Source organism: Odocoileus virginianus, chromosome 30 (assembly GCF_023699985.2).
Source record: "Odocoileus virginianus isolate 20LAN1187 ecotype Illinois chromosome 30, Ovbor_1.2, whole genome shotgun sequence".
Taxonomy (NCBI): Eukaryota; Metazoa; Chordata; class Mammalia; order Artiodactyla; family Cervidae; genus Odocoileus; species Odocoileus virginianus.
Window position 1 is genome coordinate 10,944,786 of NC_069703.1, and position 13,445 is coordinate 10,958,230.

Here is a 13,445-nt window from a genome sequence, read left to right on the forward strand (position 1 = left end):
CCCTGACTTTTGTGGTTTGGTTTCCAAAGAATGTGGAGGGGCATGTTTACCGCAGGAATTCAGCTGCTGTGGGGAACCAAGCTGTCACATTCCTGGGTGACAGTTACATTGATACTCAAGTGACAAATATCTACTTCTGGAGCACAGAGCAGTTTATTGAATTAAGCAAATTGGTTTCTCATCTATGCAGACTCAATAGATGGTAAAGCTGAAACTCTTTCCTGAAAAAACAGATTTCACTGCAAGAGTTATGGCAGAAAAAATAGTGATAAACATTCTATAAAATCCAGATGATTTGGGGAAAGAACATCTGGTAGAAATGTGTATCTTTAAACATTTAAGTGTGGTTTTAAATGAGACTTGACTATAGAGGGAAACATTTAGTTTATTTACCTTGACAAAACACAAAGATTCCTTCTGGCAGAACATTTGGTGAATGCAAAGGGGTTTAATTTAGTTTCATATTGTTGAGTTAGATGCGTTGTCATGGATCACTGCAAAAATGTATACCTAACAGAATTTTAAGAAAATTTGGAGTCTAATCTGCTTCAACCAGATAGAAGGTTTTGATGTTGCTGGCCATTGCCTGTGTAGAATTTCCCATGTTGTTGTTATTGTTTAGTCACTAACTCATGTCTGACTCTTTTGCAATCTCATAGACTGTGGCCCACCAGGCTCCTTGTGTCCATGGGATTTACCAGGCAAAAATACTAGAGTGCGTTGCCATTTCTTTCTCCAGGGAATCTTCCCCACGCAGGGATTGAATCCATTGGCAGGTGGGTTCTTTACCACTAAGACACCAGTGAAGCCCCAGAATTATCCATTTACCCTGATAAAGAACTCAAGAATGCATCTCCTGTGAAATGTATCTCCCATGAAAACCAGAGGGAACCTTGAGTGTATCTATACCCTGCTTCTGATTGAACGACAACAATAAGCAGAAAGAATCAATGGACATGAGAGACAAACTCTTTGGTGAAAACCAAAAATCCATCAATCAGCAATCATATGTGGTCAGCAAACTGTATCTCTCAAGAGCTGTCTACTTAGGGAAGAGGCTTTGTTCAAAAGTGTGTGTGTGCGTGTGTGTGAGAGAGAGAGAGTGAGAGTGGGGGAGAGTTATTTGAGGTCATTGCTCAATATTTTTCACTCACTATCAAACATAAACAGTATACCACACCCCAGTTTGTGCTCAAGATGTTTGGCACCAGCAGAATATTTTGTTGCCCTTTGGAAAAATGATCTCTGCTTGGAAGGTGCTGGGACAGAGCAGTATTTTATAAAGATTCCCTGTTTATTCACCCAAGAGAAGCAAGGGAGTTTTACATGGAAATTGAAGGTTGACTGTGATATTGATGGCTAAATGGTTATTGTTGGATTTCTCCTTTCCACCCCAAGCCCTGGCAGAGCCTATCCTTGAACAAGAGGCATCTAGTCTATCTGTCGGAGAAGGCGATGGCAACCCACTCCAGTACTCTTGCCTGGAGAATCCCATGGACGGAGGAGCCTGGTAGGCTGCAGTTCGTGGGGTCGCTACAAGTTGGACACAACTGAGCGACTTCACTTTCACTTTTCACATTCACACATTGGAGAAGGAAATGGCAATCCACTCCAGTGTTCTTGCCTGGATAATCCCAGGGACGGGGGAGCCTGGTGGCCTGGCGTCTATAGGGTCGCACAGAGTCGGACACCACTGAAGCAACTTAGCAGCAGCAGCAGGCTATCTGTAGCTCCCGTGTCATTTATTCCTTAGTGCCACACATTAAGACTAACGTTAATATTCCTTATTAGGAAAATGGGCATATTAGGATAAATGGAAGTGTTTTGGTTTGACTGTAAAAGACACAACCAATCAAGGGAATGTTTTGATAATGAAGGCCTTTGAAAGTCATGCCTAAGTAGTTAAGATTTTATTCTATTGTGAGTTGGGAGCAAATAAAACTATTTGTAGTAGTGAGTGTCATCACTGAATTTTTGTAAAGATCATCTGGAGGCAGCTTGGGACATATTGACACATTTGAGGTCAAAGATGGAAGAACCCCTAGGCAGTGAGAGTTAGCATGGAGATGAGGGAGACATATTTGAAAGACATTCATTTAGGAAATTGATAGAATCTTTTAGGAAGCTTAGCTAAGCTAGGGTAACACTCACAAAAACTTTTTATTGACTTGGCATTGAAACTCAACCCTGGATTTAAACACTAGCTGATTTCAAGGATTTCCCTGGTGATCCAGTGGTTAAGACTGTGCTTTCACTGCAGGGGGCATAGTTTGATCCCTGATAGGGAATTAAAAGCCTTCCTAGGTGGCGCTAGTGGTAAAGAACCTGCCTGCCAATGCAGGAGATGGAAGGGATGTGAGTTCGATCCCTGGGTCAGGAAGATCCCCTGGAGAAGTGCATGGCAACACACTCTAGCATTCTTGCCTGGAGAATCCCATGGACAGGGGAGCCTGTGATCCCATGGGGTCATAAAGAGCCAGATATAACTAAAGTGACTTAGCATATAGGGGAACTAAAAACCCACAGATCATAAAGAAATGAGGGTAGGAACCCTCTTATGCTGTTGGTAGGAATGCAAATTAACACAGCCACTATGGAGAACAGTATGGAGATTCCTTAAGAAACTAGTATTGAAACTACTATACAACCCAGCAATCCCACTACGGGGCATATACTCTGAGGAGACCATAACTGAAAAAGACACATGTACCCCAATATTTGCTGCAGCACTATTTACAATAATGGGACATGGAAGCAACCTAGATGTCCACTGACAGATGAATGGATAAGGAAGTTTGGTGCTTGTACATGATGGAATATTACTCAGCTATAAAAAGGAACACATTTGAGTCAGTTTAATGAGGTAGATGAATCTAGGGTCTATTATACAGAGTGAAGTAAGTCAGAAAGAGAAAGACAAATATTGTATATTAACCCATGTAAATGAAATCTAGAAAGATGGTACCAGAGATCACGTAGGGCAACAAAGGAGACAGACATAAAGCATAGACTTTTGGAGTCAGTGGGAGAAGGAAAGAGTGGGATGATTTTAGAGAGACTAGCACTGAAGCATATGTATTACCATATGTAAAATAGCCAGCCAGGGGGAGTTTGCTGTATGATGCAGGGAATAAAAACCAGTGCTCTGTGACAGGCTGGAGGGATGGGATGGAGAAAAGGTGTGAACGGGGTTCAAGAAGGAGGGGACATAAGTATACCTCTTACTGATTCATGTTGATATATGGCAAAAAACAGCATGACATTGTAAAGTAGTTATCCTCTAATTAAAAATAAAATTAATAATAATAATAAAAACAGAGATGGAATGAGGGAAGAGAAATTTTTTTTTTTTAGTTAAAGAAAAAAATGAACCAAGTGGACATGAAATGATACCTATTTTCACTCTGTTGGGATCAAGGTCTTTTCATAAAAGGCACTTGCTGATTGATTTGCCTGTCTAACCCTCATGCTTCATTAGGACAGTTCAAGAGAACATAGCACATACTTGAAAGGTCAGTGCCTACTTACATAACAGTTGATTTGATGTTCCACCCAGAGGTTTATGTCCTGATTTGCACAATCTGTTAAGCTCTGTGGATTTGGGGGAGGAAAACAGAGTGAATGATTAACCTTAGGTTAGGGAGAAATTTTCAGGCTTAATTCTTTTTGCAAGACTTCAAGATAATTAACACTCGGGTATAAATATCAGACCATAAAGGGGTCTATTGCTTCTGGAATCAGAATGCCTGACTTCAAATCCCTGTCCTATCTCTTCTGGCTGTGGATTTTTGGACAAATCACCTACTACCTTGAAACATCAGTTTCCTCATTTGTAAAATGAGAGCAGTAATAGTTCCAAGTCATAGTGTTGCTATGATTGCATAAGGAAATCCTCAAAAAATGGCTAGCTCAGTGCCTGGCACACAGAGCATGCTCAGTAATTATAGCTATTGATCACTACCATTTTTAAAATGTTTCCCTGTGATAAAGAAAGCAGAGTGCCGAAAAATTGATGCTTTTGAGCTGTGGTGTTGGAGAAAACTCTTGAGAGTCCCTCGGACAGCAAGGAGATCCAACCAGTCAATCCTAAAGAAATCAGTCCTCAATATTCACTGGAAGGACTGATGCTGAAGCTGAAGCTCCAATACTTTGGCCACCTGATGCAAAGAACTGGAAAAGACCCTGATGCTGGGAAAGATTGAAGGCAGGAGAAGGAGACGACAGAGGATGAGATAGTTGGACGGCATCACTGACTTGATGGACATGAGTTTGAGCAAGCTCTGGGAGTTGGTGATAGACAGGGAAGCCTGGCGTGCTGTGGTTCATGGTGTCGCAAAGAGTCAGACACAACTGAGCAACTGAACTGAACTGTGATGAGAATTCTTAGGATTTATTTATTTTTTTAATACTTATTTATTTAGCTGTGCCCGGTCTTAATTGCAGCACTTGAGATCTTCCATCTTTGTTGCAGCCTGCAGGATCTTTATTTTATTTTATTTTTTCCATTTCTTTTTATTAGTTGGAGGCTAATTACTTTACAATATTGTAGTGGTTTTTGTCATACACTGAGATGAATCAGCCATGGATTTACATGTATTCCCCATCCCGATCCCCCCTCTCACCTCCCTCTCTACCTGAGCACTTGTCTCATGCATCCAACCTGGGCTGGTGATCTGTTTCACCCTAGATAATGGATCTTTAATTGAAGGATGTGGGATATAGTTCTCTGGCCAGGACTGAACCCGGGCCCCCTGCTTTGGGAGTCTTACCTGTTAGATTACCAGGGAAATTCCAATTACAACCAGTTTAAGACTAAAAGAAGTACACAATAGAGGGTTAGAAGAAGAGTAGAAAGATAATGGGATTTCTTTATGTCACTTTAGGAGGAGAGTGAGAAGACTTAAGGAGAGATTTTAAAACTTGTTTTGTTTTGTGTGCTTTATGTTATGAAAAATACTGAATCTGGACTGAGACCACACATTGCCAGAAGTCTGTCCTCCAAAGGCAGTTGGGGAACCCTTGTGTCTAGCCCCAAATGCCAGTACTCTCCCTATATCTGACCAAGAGTGGTGAGAAAACAGAACACTATAAAGCATTATATTTCTCTTATTCTTTAAAAAAGCTATTTTTCACCTTTTATTAAAGGTCTAGGTCTTTATCTTGTTTTTCTCCAGTTTTTTTCTTTTCTTTTCTTCTTTTGTTGTGCCACATAGCACATGGATCTTAGTTCCTCAACCAGGGATTGAACTTGCAGCCCCTGCAGTATAAGAGCAGAGTCTTAACCACTGGACCACCAGGGAAGTCCCACTTTTCTCCAAATTTTGTCTGGAATCGGGAAAGAATCACCACAATTAACAATGTAATGTTTCAAAGCCTTGGTCAGAGCAAATTTTAAAAATTTTCTTCAAAAAGGATTTCTGTATATGCAAATAATTTTTGAGCAGGAAGCAGTGGGCACTTAATTTGGAAACCCTGATGCTAGACGACTTCTGTAACTTTATTTTTGTAAGGCGCAGGGTTAGCTAGCTTTTGGAGATCTGAATTGTTCAATTTATGTCATGGATATATCCATCCATATAAGCAATCAGAACTAGAGCTTTAACCCTTTTCAGTGTCTTCTGGGCAATGTTGTGTTTACTGAAGAACTGATTTTGGAAGCAAAAATCACAACAAGGTACCTACCAGATTATAAAACTTCTCATAGATACCATCCATGGTTTAGACAGTAAAAAAAAAAAGTCAAACACGACTATGTTGGTGAGCATCAGAAATCTTTAACCTTGACCTGACATCTCTGCAGACAAACATATGCTTCAGAAAAGTCGGGGACACAGAGTAGAAGCGTGTGCTGCTACTATAATACACTTCTGTTTTCTGAAGCCTTGGCACTAAAGATGTTTTGATCTTAATCACATGTTGTTGTGACATTGACAGAAATCTAGGAGAAACATCCAGTTTAGGATGGAAACTGAACTGGTCAGCTACTAGATGCTTATTTCAATTTTTATCAAGATATTTCCTTTCTTTAAAAAAGAAAGGTGGTGGTGCAGTGGCTGAGACTCCAAGCTCCCAATGCAGAGGGTCCAAGTTTAATTCCTGGTTGGGGAACTAGATCCCACATACCCAACTGAGTAAGCCACAATTAAGATCCCACATGCCACAACTGAGATCTGGAGCAGCCAAATAAGTAAGTAAATAGTTTTTAAAACAAATAATATCTAATAAAATTAAAAGAAGAGAGAAGGCTAGTCTCCAAAAGGAGAAAAAAACAGTACTCAAGTAGCTCACAAAATATATTGAAATTTCAGCCACTTCACAAAACAATACTATTCATCATACAGAGAGGTGGTTAGTGAACTTGGTAAAGTGGGGGGAAGGGAAACTTGTGTTGGTAGCAAAAGTAATGTTTTTTCAAGATAGCAGCAAAACCTAGGAGGAGGAGGGAGGGACAGAAGTTCTAGAATTTCCTCCCATTCATACAAGATTATGCCTGAAAATATTTCTGCTGTTTTTTTCACTTAGAGGAGATAGAAATGAGTATAGGATCAAATGTAATGGAAGGTAAAATAAAGCACCAGTTGAAAGATTTGCCCATTGGTAAAAACCAAACAGCTGGATACCAAAGTTATCATTGCAATGGTTAAGAAACATTCTTCATGAACACTTTTAATTATTTGAAAGTAGTGAAAGTAAGGTAGTAGGCTCAGCACTCCACTTTATCACTGTCAGTCCACATGAGGTGTAGTTGGTGGAAGTCTGCAAAAACAGATTTTGAGAAGACCATTGGAAAAAGAAGCAATGCAAAAGCAAGGACTCGAGACTAAATTACATTTGTTGGAATGGTTGAAGGAATCGGTGAGAAAGGAAGGCTGTTTACAATAGTCAAGCCATGGAACCAATGTAAGAGTCTATCAACAGTTGAATGGATAAAGAAGAGGTGGTATATATGTACAATCGATATTATTTAGTCATTTAAAAGAATAAAAATAAATAAATAAATAAAAGAAAAAATTAATGTTGTTTGTAACAAAACGGATGGAACTGGAGTCTATCAGACTAAGTGAAGTCAGACAGAGAAAGACAAATACCACATGATATTGCTTACATGTGGAATTTAAAAAAAAAAAGATACAAATTAACTTATTCACCAAACACAGACTCACAGATTTAGAGAATGAATTTATGGTTGCCAGCTGGGACAGGCTGGGAGGAGACATAGATGGGGAGTTTGGGACTGATGAGGGCACACTGCTATGTCTGCAATAGATAACCAACAAGGACCTACTGTATAGCACAGAAAATGCTTCTCAATGTTCTATAATAATGTAAGAGGGGAAAGAAGTTTTTAAAAAATAGACTTGTGTATATATATAACTGAATCACTTTGCTGTGCACCGGAAACTAACACAACATCGTTTATCAACTCTACACACTGTTTATCAACTCTACTCCAATATAAAAAAGTTAAAAATAAAAGAGGTCTGAGAGCTGTTTTCACATACCTGAAGATGAGGAAAAAATAAAACATTTATTCTGTGTGGTTCCAATGTTGAAGCTAGGGCAAAAAAATTACTTGGCACAATAGGTAGGAAAAGTTTGGCTTAGTAGAACCCAGAACTTACAGCTGTTCAAAATCTATCAGCCAACAAACCAAACAAAGAGATCCATGGCACAGGGTGGGTACTAAGGGGTCTGAATGGCTGCGGATGGGGACATCTGTATTTAGAGGGTCTTTAGCATCATCCATCAAGGACAAGAATCTATGGTAACAGATATTACTTTTGAGCTTTTATTCTGTACTTACTGATTAGGAAACTGAAGGTGAGGAAACTTAAGGAAATTGCAGAAACCATTCAGCTGGCAAGTTGGCATGGTTAGATTCTTACTAAAATGTGCAAGTGTCCAAGTTCTTGCCCTCTAGGCACCCAAGGTATAAGAATCCTTTCTCCAGAGTGTTTAAAGCAATAGTTTCTAAGAACAACACTGAAATTAGAGAATAATTCTACTTTCCTTTTCTAGAGCCATGATTGGCTGAATAAATAAACCCCTCTTCCTTGCAAGTGAGGAGGATTAGACAGGAGGAAGCTCAGAATGTAAGAAAAGAAAGGTGCTTTGGGGACTTCCCTAGCCATCCAGTGGTTAAGACTCTGATCTTCTGTTGCAGGGGGCACGGGTTCAATCCCTGGTCATCCCTGGTCAAGGACCTAAAATCTTGCTTGCCATGAAGCAAAAAAAAAGTAGCTACGCTGTTTTATAGTTAGACCCTTTCTCACCATTCCTCACCCCACACCCCCACCTCCAGGTTGGGTGGACCCAGCTTATGAGAAGTTTTTGTCTATGAGCTTCTGTTGTGGTTGCACATTAGAGCTATGCCAGAGGTCCCATATTTATCCAGAATCTGTTCTACTCCTTGGTGTGGTTCTAACTCTGTTGTTAAAGTTACTGCAAATGTAGAAACATGAAGAACAAAATTACCAGACCAGGAACCTAAACCAAAGCTCATCCAGCCATAGCAGCTGTGTTCTGAGGCCATCCAGGCAAATGCATGTTCTTTACTGCTCCACAGCAGGCGAAGCCTCAAGTCCCCTTGTGGCCTGGACCACACAGGTACTGCATTTGCCCCAGAGCCTCTTCTTCCCCCAGGACTCCACTGTGATTTCTTCTTGTGCTACAAAGGGCAAGGGTATTTTCAAATGGTGTGTATCCAGGCCCTGGACTATCACCTCAAGCACAGGACATTGGTGAGAGAGAGAAGAAAATCAGAAAGAGGAAGAAAAATTTAACCCAGTTTCTAGTTCTGATCAAAGCCCTCCAACCAAACCCCATTGTGAGACTCTCAGGACTCTACTTTGTCATCACCTTGCAGAGGCCTTGAGGGAAACGGGGTTCTTGTCCCCTAGAAGTTAGCATGACCCACCATCGCATCTCGAGTTTTCCCTCTTGTCTTTGATATGTGAATTATTAAAACAAATGAGAGCTATTTCAACATACTACTACGTGGATCATGTGTGATCCATCTCTGAACATCTGGACATGTTACTCTATTTACTCCAGGATTCCTTTAGTGTTATCCCAGTCCCAGAATATTTTCATATTGGCTTTCCCCATTGGTCCACCCACAAATTCAGATTACATGACACAGGGCCAAGACTTGGGTGAGGTTGGGTCATGCAAGTACAGGGTCAGATCCTGACTCCACTTAAAATTTTGATATTTTGTTTAGCATGGACTTCTTGTATTCATTTTGTTTACTGAGATTTTTGGTGCCATGACACTTGACCCCACTGACGTTTACTGGTATTAAGTAGCCTGATGTGTTGAAAGAATACTGGAACTCAGGAAAGATGGTTCTAAGTTTTTTCATACGTGTCATTAGTTTCAAGACTTTGTATGAGTTACCTTCCTACTTAGGATCCCAGGTGCCAAATCTGAAAAATACAGGTGACATTAAGTTTAAGTTTTTATGAGAAGATCAAATATGGCAGTGCAAAGTATTCTAGCCCTTTAATTCTCTGTGCCTCCAAGTAGCATCAAATCCAGCGCTTTGCCTAGAGTGAGTATTCAAAAAATGTCTACTAGTAAGTGGTTTTTTGAACACTAGAACACAAATATGGACCAAAGCCCAAAACAAAAAGCCTACACAAATTAAAAACATTTTGCAAATGAAAACAAAACCTCCCCAGACAATGAAGAGGCTGTCCCTCCCTCATTCTTTTCGGAGGAAAAAAAATGGATTTGAATTCATTTAAGTGTGGCAAAATCTTGTTGCCTCCCCCCCACCCCCCCGCCAGGAAGTATTCTATTTGAATATCTTGGGTTCTGAGTGAACCAGACTTGTGTAATCTTTCATCCCTCAGAGATTTCTTTCCATCTAAAGACACCAGTACCACCCTTGGTGAGTCACAGTTCATAAAATGTAACATCTGTAAGGAAAGTTTATAAACACACAGCCATGCCTGAAATTGTCATAGAACCTCAGAAGACATGAGACTTCCCCTTCCTAACTAGATCTTCATAAGGTATTTAAGTTTGCATAATTAGAAAGTAGGGAGAGACAGTATTCGTTCACATAGCCCATATTCCTTTTTATTTCCTCCTCTTTTTTTCCTTGACAAACGAAGGAAGGAAGGGAGGGAGGGAGGAAGGCAAGAGGGTAAAGACAAGGGAGGTAGGAAGATACTGATAAAACATATGATTTTATTTTGAGAGCTGTTTTCCTTATTCTTAGCTCATTTTAAGTTATGGCCATTTTTTACATTTACTTACTCTCTGACCAGTGGTAGAAAATCGAGGCAAGAACCACTTTAAATATATATATATATTTATTTTATTTAATTTATTTTCCTGCACTGAGTCCTATTTGCAGCATGTGGGATCTTTAGTCTGGCGTTTGAACTCTTCATTGCAGCATGTGGGATCTAGTTGCTTGACCAGGGGTCAAACCTGGGCTCGCTGCATTGGAAGCATGGAGTCTTAGCCACTGGACCACCAGGAAAGTCCCAAGAACCACTTTTGAGACCTCAACTATGTTATTTTGCAAACTGGTTCTGAACACAGTAAAAATATTCAGTAAATAATTTTAATATATCTAATTCGTTTCTTTTATATTTAGTATTACTCATCTTGCCTCAGAAACACCTTGCCTCTGGTACTTCAGGAAAATAAAAGTGACCTTCTCCAGGTCATTAGTATGGTGGTTCATGAGAAAGACATAGGCATATAGCTGGTATATGTAGGCATATATGATCTCAGTACAGATCTTCCTTGATCAGGTTTATATCCTGATGGTGACAAAGTGAAAGTGTTAGTCGTTCAGTCATGTCCAACTCTTTGCAACCCTATGGGCTGTAGCCCACCAGGCTCCTCTGTCCATGGAATTCTCCAGGCAAGAATACTGGAGTGGGTAGCCATTCCCTTCTCCAGGGGATCTTTCCCATCCAGGGATTGAACCTAGGTCTTCGACATGGCAGGCAGATTCCTTACTGTCTGAGCTACCAGGGAAACCCATCGTAACTTGAAAATACTATAAGTCAAAAATGCATATAATACATGTATCCTTAGGAACATCACAGCTTAGCCAGCTGACCTTAAAAACATGCTCAGAACACTTAGCCTACAGCTGGGCAGAATCATCTAACACGAAGCCCATTTTATAATAAAGTGTTGAATAGCTCATGTAATGTCCTGAATACTACGCTAAGAGTGAAAAACAGACGGTTGTCTGGGCACAACGTGGCCGTATCAGTTGTTTACCCTGGAGATCACTTGGCTGCTTGGGAGCTAAGGCTGCTGCCGCTGCCCAACATCGCAACAGAGTATAGCAGTATATCATACACTATACACTGCTAGCTGGGAAAAGATCAAAATTCAAAATCCAAAGTACAGGGACGTCGCTGGTGGTCCAGTGGCTACGACATAGTCCAGCAGAGGGTGCCTGGTCGGGGAACTGGATCCCACATGCTGCAGCTAAGAGCTTCTATGCTCCAACTAAAGGACCCCACAGGTCACAGCAAAGATCGAAGATCCTGGATGCTGCAACAGAGACCTGGCAGAGCCAAATTAAAAAATAAAAATAAACATTAAAAGAAATCTTTAAAAAAATTAGAAGTAGAATTTCTACTGAATGTGTATCACTTTCACACAATTGTAAAGTCAAAAAATCATAAGTTGAATCACTGTAAGTCGGGGATGGTCTGTACTTTGGATAATTCAAAAGCAAAGTACTTCAAGTACTCAAGCACAAGGAAGCAGTCAGAAAATATCTGGGCACCCATACAAATAACACAATATATGTATTAAATGAACAAAATGTAGGCAGTATATTTCTAGACAAGGAATTTGGATGAAACTCAGTAGCAAACCACTTGATACCCTTGATGCAATAAAATCTCTTTTTAAAAATTCTAGTTTTAGAACAAGTTCCTCTCTCTTCTCTGCAAATCACAGATTTTCTCTAACAAGATAAAGTCAGACAAACTACTTCAAGTCTAAAGTCTGATTCCCTGAAACTATGTTTAATAACTCATGTGACTATTTATTAAAAGAAAAAACCTTGGCATTTCTAAGTTCCACTTCAGTGACACTTAAGAACAGTCAGATTAATAGTAACCATAGATACCTTGAGTCTAAAACACTTTAGTTTTTGCTTGTATTCAACATGAAGTTTTTAAGGTTCTAGAGAGATAGTCAGAATGGTTATTCTACTGCTTCTAAAAAAGTCTAATTCCACCATACTGACCTGGAAAATGGGGCTGAAAGGCAGTGTCCAGAATGTCCTTTAGAATTTACCTATCTTCTTTCACTCCAGAACCCGTTTGTTAAGCAATACCTGCACTGAACTTTATGCCAGTTACAGCACAAAGCAAATCATCTTCTCAGACAGGTTTTCCCAGCTGTGATGTGCTTAGACAGCAGTCACAGGACCTGAATTACTTCCCTAAAATGGATTTGGTAAGCCTACATTAAAGAGATACATACCTACGAACTAATGGTTTATTCCGTGTCTTTTTGCCATCCATGAGCAGGGGGTAGATATGATGCACCCAGAAGGTTTCCCCTCAACCCCCTTCACCTGCATTTCCATGGGATAGGCACCATTCACCAAATATACTGAGATCAGTGCCCTTGGGTGACCTCTTCTGACCTCTAGACATGCTAAATTTCTGCCTAACACAAGCTTTCTTCTCGACCATGAGCTTAATAAAAGTCAAGGAAGGGATGCTTTGCAGTTTAGAAAAACAGAGGGGGAGTGAATTTGCCCTTGGCTGTTTTGATAGAATTGAGGGAGTATTTGTCCAACTCTGCTTGAGTTGTCAGCATGCACCTGGAGGTACTGTGTTCTTTCCTGGAAATTAAATTTATGAAGAAGGATACACTGGAACATATTCAGAAGAGAGGGAACAGGATGAAGGGAAAGCTTAAAATGACATCATGGGAGGAGTGTTGGATGACCTGGTTCTAGCTATTTATTCTGGAAAAGAAAGAGCAGAGTAACATTTTTTTCATGCAGAGGCGGGAAATATTTTATCCGGCCAGAGGGTAAAGCTAAGACTATGAGGGAAAGAGATATTTTAACTCAATATAAGGCAAAACTTTCTTAAGATTATACATAGCTGTTAAAAGTGGCATTTGTTCATTTAATAGATATTTTCTGAGTACCTCCCATGTGTTCAAGGCCCCGGTGAAACTGTGGTAAATAGTAATGAAATGAAGCCAGTGAGCTTTCAGTCTAGTACAAAGTTTTGTCAGATGATGGTGCAGATATCATTCTTAAGAGATCTTTAATGAGACAACAATAAGCTGAAGGTTTTTCTGACATCAAACATGACTGAACTTAACGTCTAAAGTTCTGCCAACCCTGAAACTTCAGGTTTTGGTTACTCTAATGTTATACTTGGTACAGTTTGATGGCTCTCCTGACTATAGATCAGGATGTACAGGTGATT

The 13,445-nt window shown here is 40.0% G+C and overlaps 1 protein-coding gene across 6 annotated transcripts in view; it reads right to left on the reverse strand.

Moving 5' to 3' along the window:
• Positions 1–13,445, reverse strand: part of CMKLR2 (chemerin chemokine-like receptor 2) — a 52,956-nt gene that overhangs the window by 12,348 nt on the left and 27,163 nt on the right. For 3 of the 6 annotated variants that reach the window (XM_070458524.1, XM_070458523.1, XM_070458525.1), the window contains one exon: positions 3,529–3,591. The exons of 1 other annotated variant lie outside the window; for it this stretch is intronic. The gene's annotated coding sequence lies outside the window, so the exon portion shown is untranslated. Of the gene's footprint in view, positions 1–3,528; positions 3,592–12,238; positions 12,384–13,445 lie in introns of those variants that run through there. 2 more of the 6 variants (XM_070458522.1, XM_070458527.1) reach the window with 2 other exon arrangements.